This window comes from Orycteropus afer, unplaced genomic scaffold (assembly GCF_000298275.1).
Source record: "Orycteropus afer afer isolate SDZICR_OR568_19922 unplaced genomic scaffold, OryAfe1.0 scaffold00230, whole genome shotgun sequence".
Taxonomy (NCBI): Eukaryota; Metazoa; Chordata; class Mammalia; order Tubulidentata; family Orycteropodidae; genus Orycteropus; species Orycteropus afer.
The window spans coordinates 302,349-315,064 of NW_006921817.1; positions in this window are offsets into that span (position 1 = coordinate 302,349).

Sequence of the window (12,716 nt, forward strand, 5' to 3'; positions counted from 1 at the left end):
ATCTCCATTTTAGCTTTTAAACTTAAAAGCCATATTTTAATTTTCTTTGGTAGTCTTTTTATATTTTACATATTATCTAGCACAGGTTGTTGCTATTGGTTGCCATGGAGTTGAGTGTGACTCATGGCAACACTATGTTTTCCAAGTACAGCTGTGTTCCATAGGGTTGTTAAGAAGTAGATAGCCAATCCTTTCTTCTGAGATGCCTCTGGGTAGATTCAAACAGCTAACCTTTCAATTAGCAGCTGAGCATGTTAACCATTGCACCACAAAAAGATTACATCAGCACACAGTAAATATTTAATAAGTATATGTTGACTTCAATTTTATTCCCATTTAAAAACTATTTATAATATATGAGGTTTAAATTAATTACCACATTTTGACTTGGACCAAGAATTGAAAGCATCTATTCTCTTTTTCAAATAATTGAGCACTATCTTCTGCTTGTATAACATATTGAAAATGAAAAAAGACCAGGAGACATGATTGATGTTTTTTAATACTCTTCAAACTATTATACATTTGTCATGGTCCTTAGTTTAAAGTGGCATTGTGCTTCTCTAGGAAATAGAATATAAAAACTATTAGAAAACAGAGAACCTTAGACATTGTCTGAATAGTAGAATAAACTTGAAAATCAAGTGGTGGGTGGAGCCAATGTAGGCAACAGGAGGGAAGAAGGCTGAGTCTGAGGACTACAGCACTGTTCTTACCATCTGTCCTTCAAGAACATAACTATGGCCTTTCCAACACACTTTAAGAGTTGTGACCATTTTCTAGAAAATATGACTTTTGCAATATCTTAGCATTTGATAGGAGCCCTAGTGGTGTAATAGTAAAGCACTCAGCTACTAATCAAAAGGTTGGCAATTTGAACTCATACAGAGATTTGGCAGGAGAAAGATCTAGCCATCTGCTTCTGTAAAGATTAGAGCTTAGAAAACCCTATGGAGCAGTTCTGCTTTATCACATGAGGTCACCCAGGGTTGGAAGAGACTTGACAGCACTCAGAAAAGCAACAATATTTGGTAAAGATGCTCTTACATATGTCATTTTGTCTAGGTTTTACTGAGGGAACCAAGGAAGGTCATTTTTTTGATCTAAGGCTAAACCAAAATCTTAAAGGAAGAAGAGCCAGCAGTAATCAGAGTTCTCAAGGGAAAGGTAAACTTCCGTAGGCTGGATGGGTCAACAAGCTTTAGGGTGACTTTTACATCTCCTTTTCTTTACTTAGGGATTTTCTTCTGGAGCTCTTCTCCTATGAAACCATGGATTGTTAGTGTTTTAAAAAAGAGAACCAATTTCTTTCCAAGATGCATTAGGACTGATTCACTGATAGCTGGTACGTGTCCTTGATTATTCTAAAAGAGTTAGCTTCACTTGAAGTGAGTGACATATGGTGTTCTTTCCTGGCCTTCCTGTAGCCCAGAGATGACCCTAAATCACATTTGTTTTTCTTGCTTTGACAAACCACAGACCTCCAACACCTTTGAAGCCCAAGCACTGACCTCCTTAACTACATATCAGACACTTTGAGTATGAAGGATCAATTAGATGAGAAAGGTGTCAGTGTTGTTCATGTTTCTGCAGACCCCAAAGGACCTCTGCTTATTTTATTCATAGTCTCCATCCAGTGCTCCTACTCTGCTGGCTTCCTCTTTGAAGATTATTTCCTCTTCTTTTGTTTTGAAGAACAGACTGAGATTGGAGAGCAAGCAAACAAAGACGCTAGTTGGAAACTCTGAGGAAGAAAGAACCTTAATTAGTCCTTGGGAAAGAGCTGTAGTCCTATGAGAAGAAAAAGAACACAGGATCCTTGCTCTTCTTGTGACAGTGCTGTAGGTTATAGCTTTTTGTCTTCAGGAATCAAGTCTGGGTTCTAAAGAGAATAATGGGGCTGGGACACCTGGTTTTTGAGACACATTTCCCCTGCCTTGTTGGGAGAACCAATGTGGAGAACTTACTTTCACTAGGCTTTTATTTTTCCGATTTCAGGTTATGATGAACCTTTCCAAACTATTCATAAACATTGTAAAAGGGGTAGAATATGTAGATAAACATTTTTTAAAATATAATTTGATATTCCATATGCAGAGATGAGCATTACTATACATAATATCATGTAAATCTTTCTAGATTTTTTCCCTGGCAAATATATATACACATAATTTTCAAATAAGTTCATACTGATTGCTCTGCCATCAGGAGCTTAGTTCGATTTTCTTTTCTTTTAACATTACATTGTCTAGTCTTTCCCTGTCAGTAAATGTAAATATAAATAAACATTTATAATGGCTTTACATATTCAATTTAGGAATATTTTTATATTATTCATGTTTCATTCTTTCAGTACTGAATTTGAACTGCAATCATTAACATAATTTTTTGCCTACTTTTTTTTCTAAATTTTATTTATTTTGTTATTGTTGAAAATATACACAGCAAAACATACACCAATTCAACAGTTTCTACATGTACAATTTAGTGACATTGATTACATTTTTTGAGTTGTGCATCCATTCTCGCCATTCTTTTCTGAGTTGTTCTTCCAATTAACATAAACTCACTGCCCCTTAAGGTTCCTATTTAATCTTTCAAATTGCTGTTGTCAGTTTGATACTGTATATATCAATCTTAAAAGAGCATAATGATTAAGGCAGATCTTTGTACTAGTTAAGCTGAACTATCATTTGGTTTTAAGACGACCTTGTGGGACATTTTTGGTTTAAGCTTTAAAGATCATGTCAGGGCAATAGTTTTGGGAATTCATTCACCCTCCATGGCTCCAGAAAGTCTAGAGTCCATGAGAAAATGTTCTGCATTTTCCCCCTTTCATTCAGGATTCTTCTAAGGAATCTTTGATCAAAATGTTCAATATTGGTATCCAGGCATCATTCAGTTCTTCTGCAAAGGTAGCAGTTGTTTATGGAGGCAATAAGCACACATTCCATATCATCCTTTTATTCCTGATTTTCCTTCTTTCTCTGTTTTTTTTTTTTTTTTCAGATGAGTAGAGACCAATTGTTGTGTCTTGGAAGACTACTAGCAAGCTTTCAAGATCACAGGCGCAACTCACCCAACAAAGAGGTAGAGCACAAATACTAAACACATTAGGCTAATTAAGTGAGATGTTCCATGAAACCATGACCCTAAACCTCCAAACCAAGGGAACAAATCCTATAAGGTGTTTGATTATACATAAGAAGCCTCTGCAGCTAATTTTTTTTTTTGTGTGTGTGTGGTCATTCTTATAAATATAACACAACTTTTGCCAATTCAATTCAACTTTTTATAGGTATACAACTTATTAACAGCAATTTCAATAATTGACTGTGCAACTCCACCCTTAATACAATTTTTCCATCTTTTCCTCCTTACTCCTCCCACTTGGTAACTACTAGTAAACTTTGGTTTCTATACTTTTGCTTTTTCTTACCATTTTATACAAGTGAGGTCATACATTAGTTGTCCTTTTGTGATTAACCTATTTCACTCAGCATAATGTCTTCAAGCTCTATCCATACTGTACCATGTATCAAGACATCATTTCTCCTACTGGCTTAGTAGTATTCCACCATATGTGGAATTTTTTGTTTATCTATTCATCTGTTGATGGACATTTAAATTGTTTCCACCTTTTGACTATTGTGAATAGTGCTGCAATGAACATTGGTGTAAAAGTCTCTTTTTTGAGTCTCTGTTTTCAAGTCTTTTGAATATATATCTAGTAATAGAATTACTGGGTCATATGATTTTAAGTTTTTTGAATTACTGTCACATTGTCTTCCACTACAGCTGTACTAATGTTTTGCATTCCCATTAAGAATTAATAAGGTTCCAATTTCCCCACATACTCACCAACACTGTGGTTTTGATTTGTATCACTCTGATGGCTAATGACACTGAGCATCTTCTCATGTGTTTGGAAACCATTTAAATATCCTCTATAATAAAATGTCTTTTCAAGTCATTTGCCCATGTTTTGATTGGGTTATTTGTCTTTTTGTTGCTAAGTTGTTAAAGTTTTATATATATATTGGTGATTAGATTCTTATTGTATATACGTTTCCAAAAGTAGTCTTTTGATGAACAAAAGTTAGTTTATGAGGTTCCATTTATTTATTTTGTCTTTTGTTGTTTTTGCTTTTGTTATTATATTAGATGGTCCACCTTTGAAAGCTAAGGCTGACAGTGTTGCCCTTGCCAGTCCTTTGAAGAATTTTATGGTTTTAGTATGCACATTTAGGTCCTTAATCCCTTTTGAATTTGTTTTTGTGTATGATGTGAAGCACAGACCCTGTTTCATTTTTGTGCATGTGGAAGCCCAGTTTTCCCAGAACCATTTATTGAAGAGATTCTTCTTTCCCCATCAAATAGGCTTAGCATCCTTGTCAAAAATAAGTTCACCATAGATGTTTGGGTTTATTTCGGGACTCTCAAATCTATTCCATTGGTCTGTATGTCTATTGTTATACAATAACTGTACTAGACTGTTTTGATTATTGCAGCTGTATAAAACCCAAACCAAACTCACTGCCATTGAGTCAGTTCTGACTCATAATGATCCCCTTTGGTTTGTGAGGTGGTAAATTTTACAGAAGTAGATTGCCCATTTTTCTTTCGATGGAGTGGCTAATAAGTTTGACCACCAACCTTCTGGTTAGCAGTCAAATGCATTAGGCACTATGCTACCAGAGTTCCTTATTATATTGTAGCTGTATAGTATGTTTTAAAATCAGGAAGTGTGAGCCCCCTTACTCTGCTCTTCTCTTTCAACATTGCTTTAGCTATTTGGGGTCTCTCCTTTATAAAGTTGAGAATTGCTTTTTCTATTTCTGTAAAGAAAAGTGTTGGAATTTTTATTGGCATTGCATTGAATCTATAGATTTGCATAATATTGACATCTTAACAATAGTAAGTCTTCTAATTCATGAGCATGGACTAATTTTATTTTTAAACTAGAACTTAGAGTTCTTTGGACATAATATGTATATTAATAGTTTGCGCCAAGTATACTGGCTTTTGGCACAAAATATTTTTTAATGTAACAAAATATCATTCTGTGCCACCAAACCACTCAGGAATTTAGTAAATCTAGACTCTAACTTTTATTGTAGGGCTTAGGAGAGTTCAACTTCTCCCATGAACTTCTACACTTTTTTTGCTTTTCTGTTTGTATTTTTGAGCTCATGGACATTTTACTGTTACATCTTGAGTCAAATTTGGACCTAGAGCCCTTTCTCTATTTTCCACAAGCAACCCAATCCCTCTCTGTGTTTTGTGATGCTTAACTAACAGGTTGAGGTATCATGGCAAGGAGTCTTATCATGCACTCAACAGTCTTCCCATAAGTCTTTTCACCAACACCACTCAAAGCCTGACTTTTCTCACTGTATGTTGACCCTATCATGACCCTCATGACCCCAATACCCTGTCCCTGTGACTTGCACTCCAGCTGGAGTTCAACTCCATCAGGCCAGTCTGTATCATCCAACCCCGAGAATTCTGGTGGACAAGTATAGCACAGACATATAAAATACTCACTCATGTTGGTTGATTTGAATAGAATTGGCTATATTTTCATATATCAATCAAATATACTTATGCATTTAAAATAGAAGTTATAGACCTTATGAGCAAGAAACTGCCTTAAAGAATGGAGCCCAGTTCCCACATTTTGCAGTGTGAGCAAACTGAGGCCTAAAGAGACAATATTCTCAGTCTCTTTCAGATCCTTAGTGTCAGAGGTTTACTCAGAATTCCAGGTTTTGATCACCTATCCAAGGGAAATGCACCCCATAGAACAATCAACTGTGAGAGATTAGAAGGGCAGCATTTGCATAGGGGAAAACCTGGACAGACAGGAATGTGTTGATAAGAAGGACACTGGGAAAGTAGTGACGGGGAGGAGATGGGAGGAGTGAAGTTTATTGTTAGGGTTGTAGTTGATGCCATGAAACAAAACGTGTATGAATGGTTGAGAGTAAATGAATATACTTTGTAAATTTGCAACCAAATCATAGTAAAAACAATGACAAAGGAAGAATTCCAAGTTTCTGTCCTGATCTCACTGCTTTCCATAGTCAGACAAAATCAGGAGCTCTTTAAACACTATAGAGAAAGCAAGACCTCTCCATCTCACCACAATTTCTCCCAGTCCTTCTAGGTCAGAAGGATTCATGACAAGAAGACACTCATAGAAAAGTGGATTTAAACTCTAAAGCATCTACACTCAAACAAATGTAAGAACTTAAAGGAGATGCGTTTCTACATACCAGAGAAAAGGGTCAACGTTAAGTGTTCAAACCAAGGACAGTGCTGCTGTGACCTCCATGCTTCTGATCGTGTCATAAATCTGCCTAAGCCTTTGTGACCACAAAGGTGACCTCAATTTGGGGGACCCTGGCATGGAAACTAAGATTTTGAAGATTTGTTCCAGGAGTTGCCCTCTGACTCTGAGTACAATCCTTGGGAAGTACCTTAACCTTTTTGTGACCTGATCCCCTCTGTAAAAGGGAGATGATATTACTTGCCTTCATATGATGCCTTTTAAAATCTATGAGATTCCCAGGGGAAAGTCATGTTTTAATCTAGAGGGAAAAATGATACTTTGCCCCTTCATCGACATTTAGATACTTATCTGAGATAAACAATGTAATTAAGGGTTTTACGTGTGTGTGTGTGTGTGTGTGTGTGTGTAAAGTACTTTTCAGTTGAACTTAATGTAATTACTCCAAGAATGCCTTACCCTTTTGAAAGTTCTTTTTTATCTTGTGATATTATAGATCCTGTCACAAGGAAAACTGTGCTTATTAAATGAAATCTGACAAATTTAGCCATTCCTTATGTGCACAGTGCTGAAGTGTAACTGGAACCTGTCTATCCTGTGGGTACAAATAATATAATGTAAGATTCTACCGACATTGCATCCTGTGAGTTAGAATGCCATTAGTTTATTTATCAATCAATGAACTGGTGATTTTTAATTCTGTAACATCAGTTTGGATCTCTGCACTAAGTTTTATGCTTGGATTCTAACTGACTGCTGAGCCTCCACTTGAGTATTCCACCAACCACTACACCAGCTGCCCTTGAGTTGATTCTGATGCAGGGTGACCCCATGTGTGTCAGAGTAGAACTGTGCTCCATAGTTTTCATGGATATGACCTTTTGGTTAGCAGCCAAGTGCTTAACCTTTTGCACCACCCAGATTTTCCCTAAGTATTCCACAACCAACTCCATATCAAAATGTTATGAACAGAGCTTTCAGAACTTTCACTTGTATTCACTTTCCTCCAAACAAAATCCTCCTATATACTATGTCCCAGTTAGTCATCCAATGCTGATGTTCATTTCAGACCATTTCCTTTTTCTCACCCAGGATTTTCAATCAGCAAATCTTATCAATGTCTGAGATCTTTCTCTTCTTCTTCTTCTCTAGATCACTGTCCTTGTTCAGCCCCTAATTATCTCTAATTTGAACTATCACTAGTTATTGACTCAATAAATATTTAGTAAGGAGATGTTGTTGTTGCTATTAGATGCCTTCAAGTCACTTCCCATGCATGGCAACCACGTACAACAGAATGAAAAGCTGCCTGCTCCTGCACCATCCTCACAACGATTGCTATGTTTGAGCCCATTGATGCAGCTACCATGTCAAGGAGATATTGTATGCAAGCATTTTTTAGGAACTTTGTATGCAATGATGAGTGAACAAAATATACAAAGATTCCTGTCCTCCTGGAGTTTACATTCTAGTGGCAGGAGGAAGAGGTTAGACAATAAAACATAATAAATTAGTAAATTATATAGTAAATTTAGAAAGTGGTAATTATAATACAAACAAAGAAGTTCATCTGGGAAAGGGAATTAGGAGGGCAAGGGAGTTGGGAGGGGCTATGGTGAGGACATTGTATTCTGCCCTTTTAAATAGGGTGGTGGGAGTAAGCCTCTTTGAGAAGATAACATTTGAGCAAAGATTTGAAGGAAGCAATTCATATGACTGCTTGAAGGAAGGATTACAGGCTGAGGAAAAAGCCCTAAAATGGGAACAAGGCTGGTGTTTAAGAAATAGTAAGAGGAGCAGCATGACTTCAGCAGAGGAAGCAAGAGGAAGAGAAATGAGGCCAGAGTCCATTATACAATGTGTTTTCTGAGTGAGATGAGGAGTCATTGGTAGAGTTTGAGCAAAGAAGAGATGCTTTTACTCACTTTGCTGCACTGAGGTTATACATAGGGAGCCAAGAATTTAAACAGGGAGACCATTTAGGAGACCGTAGCAGAAATGCAGGTGAGTCATTCTGATGGCTGAGACTAGGGTGGGGAAGAAAGGAAAAGGCAGAGTCTGGAACTAGTTTGAAAGTAAAGCCAATGCAATTTCTCAAAGGACTAGATGTGGAGCATGAGAGTAGATAGATGTCAAGGATATGGAGTTAAGTCACCTGTGTGGTTTACCTCCTCTGGTTTCTGCCAGCCTAAAGTCCCCTCCTCAAAATCCCTCCTCCCTAATCCTTACTGAGTGCTTGAATAGTTTTTCTTTTCAAAATTTTTATTGTGATTTGGGTGAAAGTTTACAGAGTAAATTCATTTTCCATACAGCAGTTGATACGTATTCTGACATTCACTTCAGTCCCCACGATGTAACAGCTCTCTTCCCACTTCCTTCCTGTAATTACCTCTTCCCTGTGTCCTTCTTTCCTATGCATTCCTGCCCCCTTGAGCTATCTCCCTGTGCAAATATTGGCCTTCTTTTCTTCCATGATTGATAGTGCTAAGGAGTGTATCTACCTGGTGTAAATGTTCATCCTATATGCTTGTCTATTGTTTGGCTGGAAGTCAAAGGAGTGAGTTCAATTCCAGGTCTGAAGGCTAACTGAAGGTCCATGGTCTCAGAAGTTTCACCAAGCTCTATCATATCAGTAAATCTGGTCATTTTTATGATTTTGAGTTTTGTTCCACATTGTTCTCCTACTCTATTCAGAATCTCCTGCATTGACTCCTTTCTGACTGGTTTACAGTGGTAGCCAGGAACAGTCTAGTTCTTCTGGTCTCGTGATCATATAGGCTGAGGTTCTCATGGTTCTATAATCCCTTTGACTAATTCTTTCCATGTGTCTTTGGTTTTCATTACTCTTTGCTCTGGATGAGGAGAGACCCATCGTTGCAACTGGTCACTTGCAAACTGTTAAGACCCCAGTCACTACTCACCAAAGTAGAATGTAGAACAGTGTTTTTGTGTAGTATGTCATGACAATTGAGCTTGATCTCCCTCATGACAATAGTCCTGAGGCCACAGATTCAACAACTTGCTCCCTCATGTTGGTTGACGGTGGCTACGAAGATACCATAACTTTGCCCTCTGTTAGTTCTGTTTATATGGACATTCTTACAGTACATACAAATACATATGTAGAAATATCATCTGCCAACCTTGTATATGTTCACGGGTATACTTCCTTTTGCTTAGACATACCTGATCATTCAACCTGTCTACACTTCTACTCTATTTTAAGGCCGGAGCCTGAGACAGGCAGGTGCAGAGGGGTTAGGAACAACGAAAGGAGATGAACTTGTCTGTCAGTTTATCATCTTGTGGTGGCTTACGTGTTGTTGTGAGGTTGGAGGATATGCCACCTATGTTGCAAAATTCTAGCAGTATTACCCATGGTGACAAGTTTCAGCAGAGCTTCTGGGCTAAGATAAACTCAGAAGGAAGAGGCCATCCACTTCTCAAAAAATGAAACATTGTCTGATATATTACTGGAAAACTTTATGAATAGCCCTGAAACATTGTACAATATAGTGCTGGAAGATGAGCCCATCAGGTCAGAAGGCACTCAAAATTTGACTAGGGAAGAACTGACTCCTCAGAGTAGAGATGATCATAACAATATGGATAGAGTAAAGCTTTCGGGATCTCCATTTGCTGATATGGCATGATTCAAAATGAGTAGAAACAGCTGCAAACACCCATTAATAATTGAAAAATGGAATGTAGGAAGTATGAATCTAGGAAAACTGGAAGTTGTCAAAAATGAAACACATAAAGATCAATATCCTAGGCATTAGTGCTGAAATTGACTTGTTTTGGACATTTTGAATCAGACAACCATATGATCTACTATGCCCGTAATGACTACTTGAAGAGGAATAATGCAGCATTCATCATCACAAAGGCTGTTTCAAGATCTGTCCTGAAGTACAATGCTGTCAGTGATAGGATAATATCCACATGCCTACAAGGAAGACCAGTTAATACTACTGTTATTCAAATCTGTGCATCAACCACCAAAGCTAAAGATGAGGAAATTGAAGATTTCCACCAACTTCTGCAGCCTAAAATTGACCAAACATGCAATCAAGATGTGTTGATTATCACTGGTGATTGGAATGCAAATGTTGGAAACAAAGAAGAGTTACTGGTAGTTGGAAAATATGGCCTTGGTGATAGAAATAACACTGGAGATTGCATGATATAATTTTGCAAGACCAATGACTTATTCATTACAAATACCTTTTTCAACAACATAAGTGACAGCTATACACGTGGAGTTCACCAGATGTAATGCACAGGAGTCAGACTGACTACATTTGTGGCAAGAAGCAATGGAGAAATTCAGAAGTTCAGTATCTTCAGCCAATACAAGGCCAGGAGCTGATTGTGGAACAGACCATCAACTACTCATATGCATGTTCAAGTTGAAGTTGAAGACAATTAAAACAAATCCACAAGAGCCAAAATATTCCCTAGAATATATCCCTCCTGAATTTAGAGACCATCTAAAGAATAGATTTGATGCATTGAACACTAATGACCAAAAACTAGAGGAATTGTGGGATGACATCAAGAACATCATTCATGAAGAAAGCAAGAAGTCACTAAAAAGACAGGCAAGGAAGAAAAGACTAAAATAGATGTCAGAAGAGACTCTGAAACTTGCCCTTGAAAGCAGAGTAGCTAAAGCAAATGGAAGAAATGACAAGATCAAAGAGCTGACCAGAATATTTCAAAGAGCAGCTCGAGCAGACAAAGCCAATTACTATAATGAAATGTGCAAAGACTTGGAGTTAGAAAACCAAAAGAGAAGAACATGCTCAGCATTTCTCAAGTTGATAGAACTGAGGAAAAAATTTAAGCCTCAAGTTGTAATATTGAACGATTCTGTGGGTAAAATATTGAATGATTCAGAAAACATCAAAAGAAGATGGAAAGAATACACAGAGTCACTGTACCAAAAAGAATTGGTTGAGGTTCATAAATTTCAGGAAAAGGCATATGATCAAGAACCAATGCTATTGAAGGAAAAAGTCGAAACTGCACTGAAGGAATTGGTGAAGAAGAAGGCTCCAGGAATTGACGGAATACCCATTGAGATGTTTCAACAAATAGATGCAGGGCTGAAGGCACTAACTCAGCTATACCAAGAGATTTGGAAGACAGCTACCTGGACAATTGGCTGGAAGAGATCTGTGTTTATACTCATCCCAAAGAAAGGTGATCCCACAGAATGTGGAAATTATTTTCAATATCATTAATATCAGGTGCAAGTAAAATCTTCCCAAAGATAATTCCAAAATCGTTGCAGCATTATAGTGATAGAGAGATTCCAGAAATGCAAGGTGGATTCAGAAGAGGACGTGGAATGAGGGATATCATTGCTAATGTCAGATGGATCTTGGCTGAAAGCAATGAATACCAGAAAGATGTTTACTTGTGTTTTATTGACTATGCAAAAGCATTCCACTGTGTGGATTATAACAAATTATGGATAACACTAAGAAGAACGGGAATTCTAGAACACTTGATTGTACTCATGAGGAACCTGTACATAGATCAGGAGGCTTTCATTTGAACAGATCAAAGGGATACTGCATGGTTCAAAATCAAGAAGGAAGTGTGTCAAGCTTGTATCCTTTCACCATACTTAATCAATTTGTATGCTGAGTAAATAATCTAAGAAGCTGGATTATATGAAGAACATTGGGTCAGAATTGGAGGAAGACTCATTAACAATCTGTGATACGTAGATAACACAACTTTGCTTGCTGACAGTGAAGATGACTTGAAGAACTTACTGATGGAGATTAAAGAATACAATCTGCAGTATGGATTACACCTCGATATAAAGAAAACAAAAATACTCACAACTGGTCCAATACACAGCTTCATGATAAATGGAGAAAATATTGATGTTGTCAGGGACTTTATTACTTGGTTCTACAATCAACACCAGTGGAAACAGCAGTCAAGATATCACATGACATATTGCATTGGACAAATCTGCTACAAAAGACCTGTTTCAAGTGCTGAAGAGCAAAGATGTCTCCTTGAAGACTAAAGTGTGCCTAACCTAATATTGTCAGTTGCCTCTTGTGCATGTAAGAGCTGGACAATGAATAAAGAAGACCAAAGAAGAATTGCTGCTTTTGAGTTGTGATGTTGGAGAAGAATGTTAAGAGTACCATGGGCTGCTAAAAGGACTAATAAATTTGTCCTGGAAAAAGTACAGCTGGAATGTTCCCTGGAAGCAAGAATGGCCAGACTTTGTCTCATCTACTTTGGTCATGTTGTCAGAAGTAACCATTCTCTGAAGAAGGATATCATGCTTGGTAAAGTGGAGGGTCAATGAAGAATTGACACAGTGGCTGTAAAGATGGGCTCAGATATGGCAAGGATCATGAGGCTGGTGCAGGGCTGGGCAGTGTTTCAT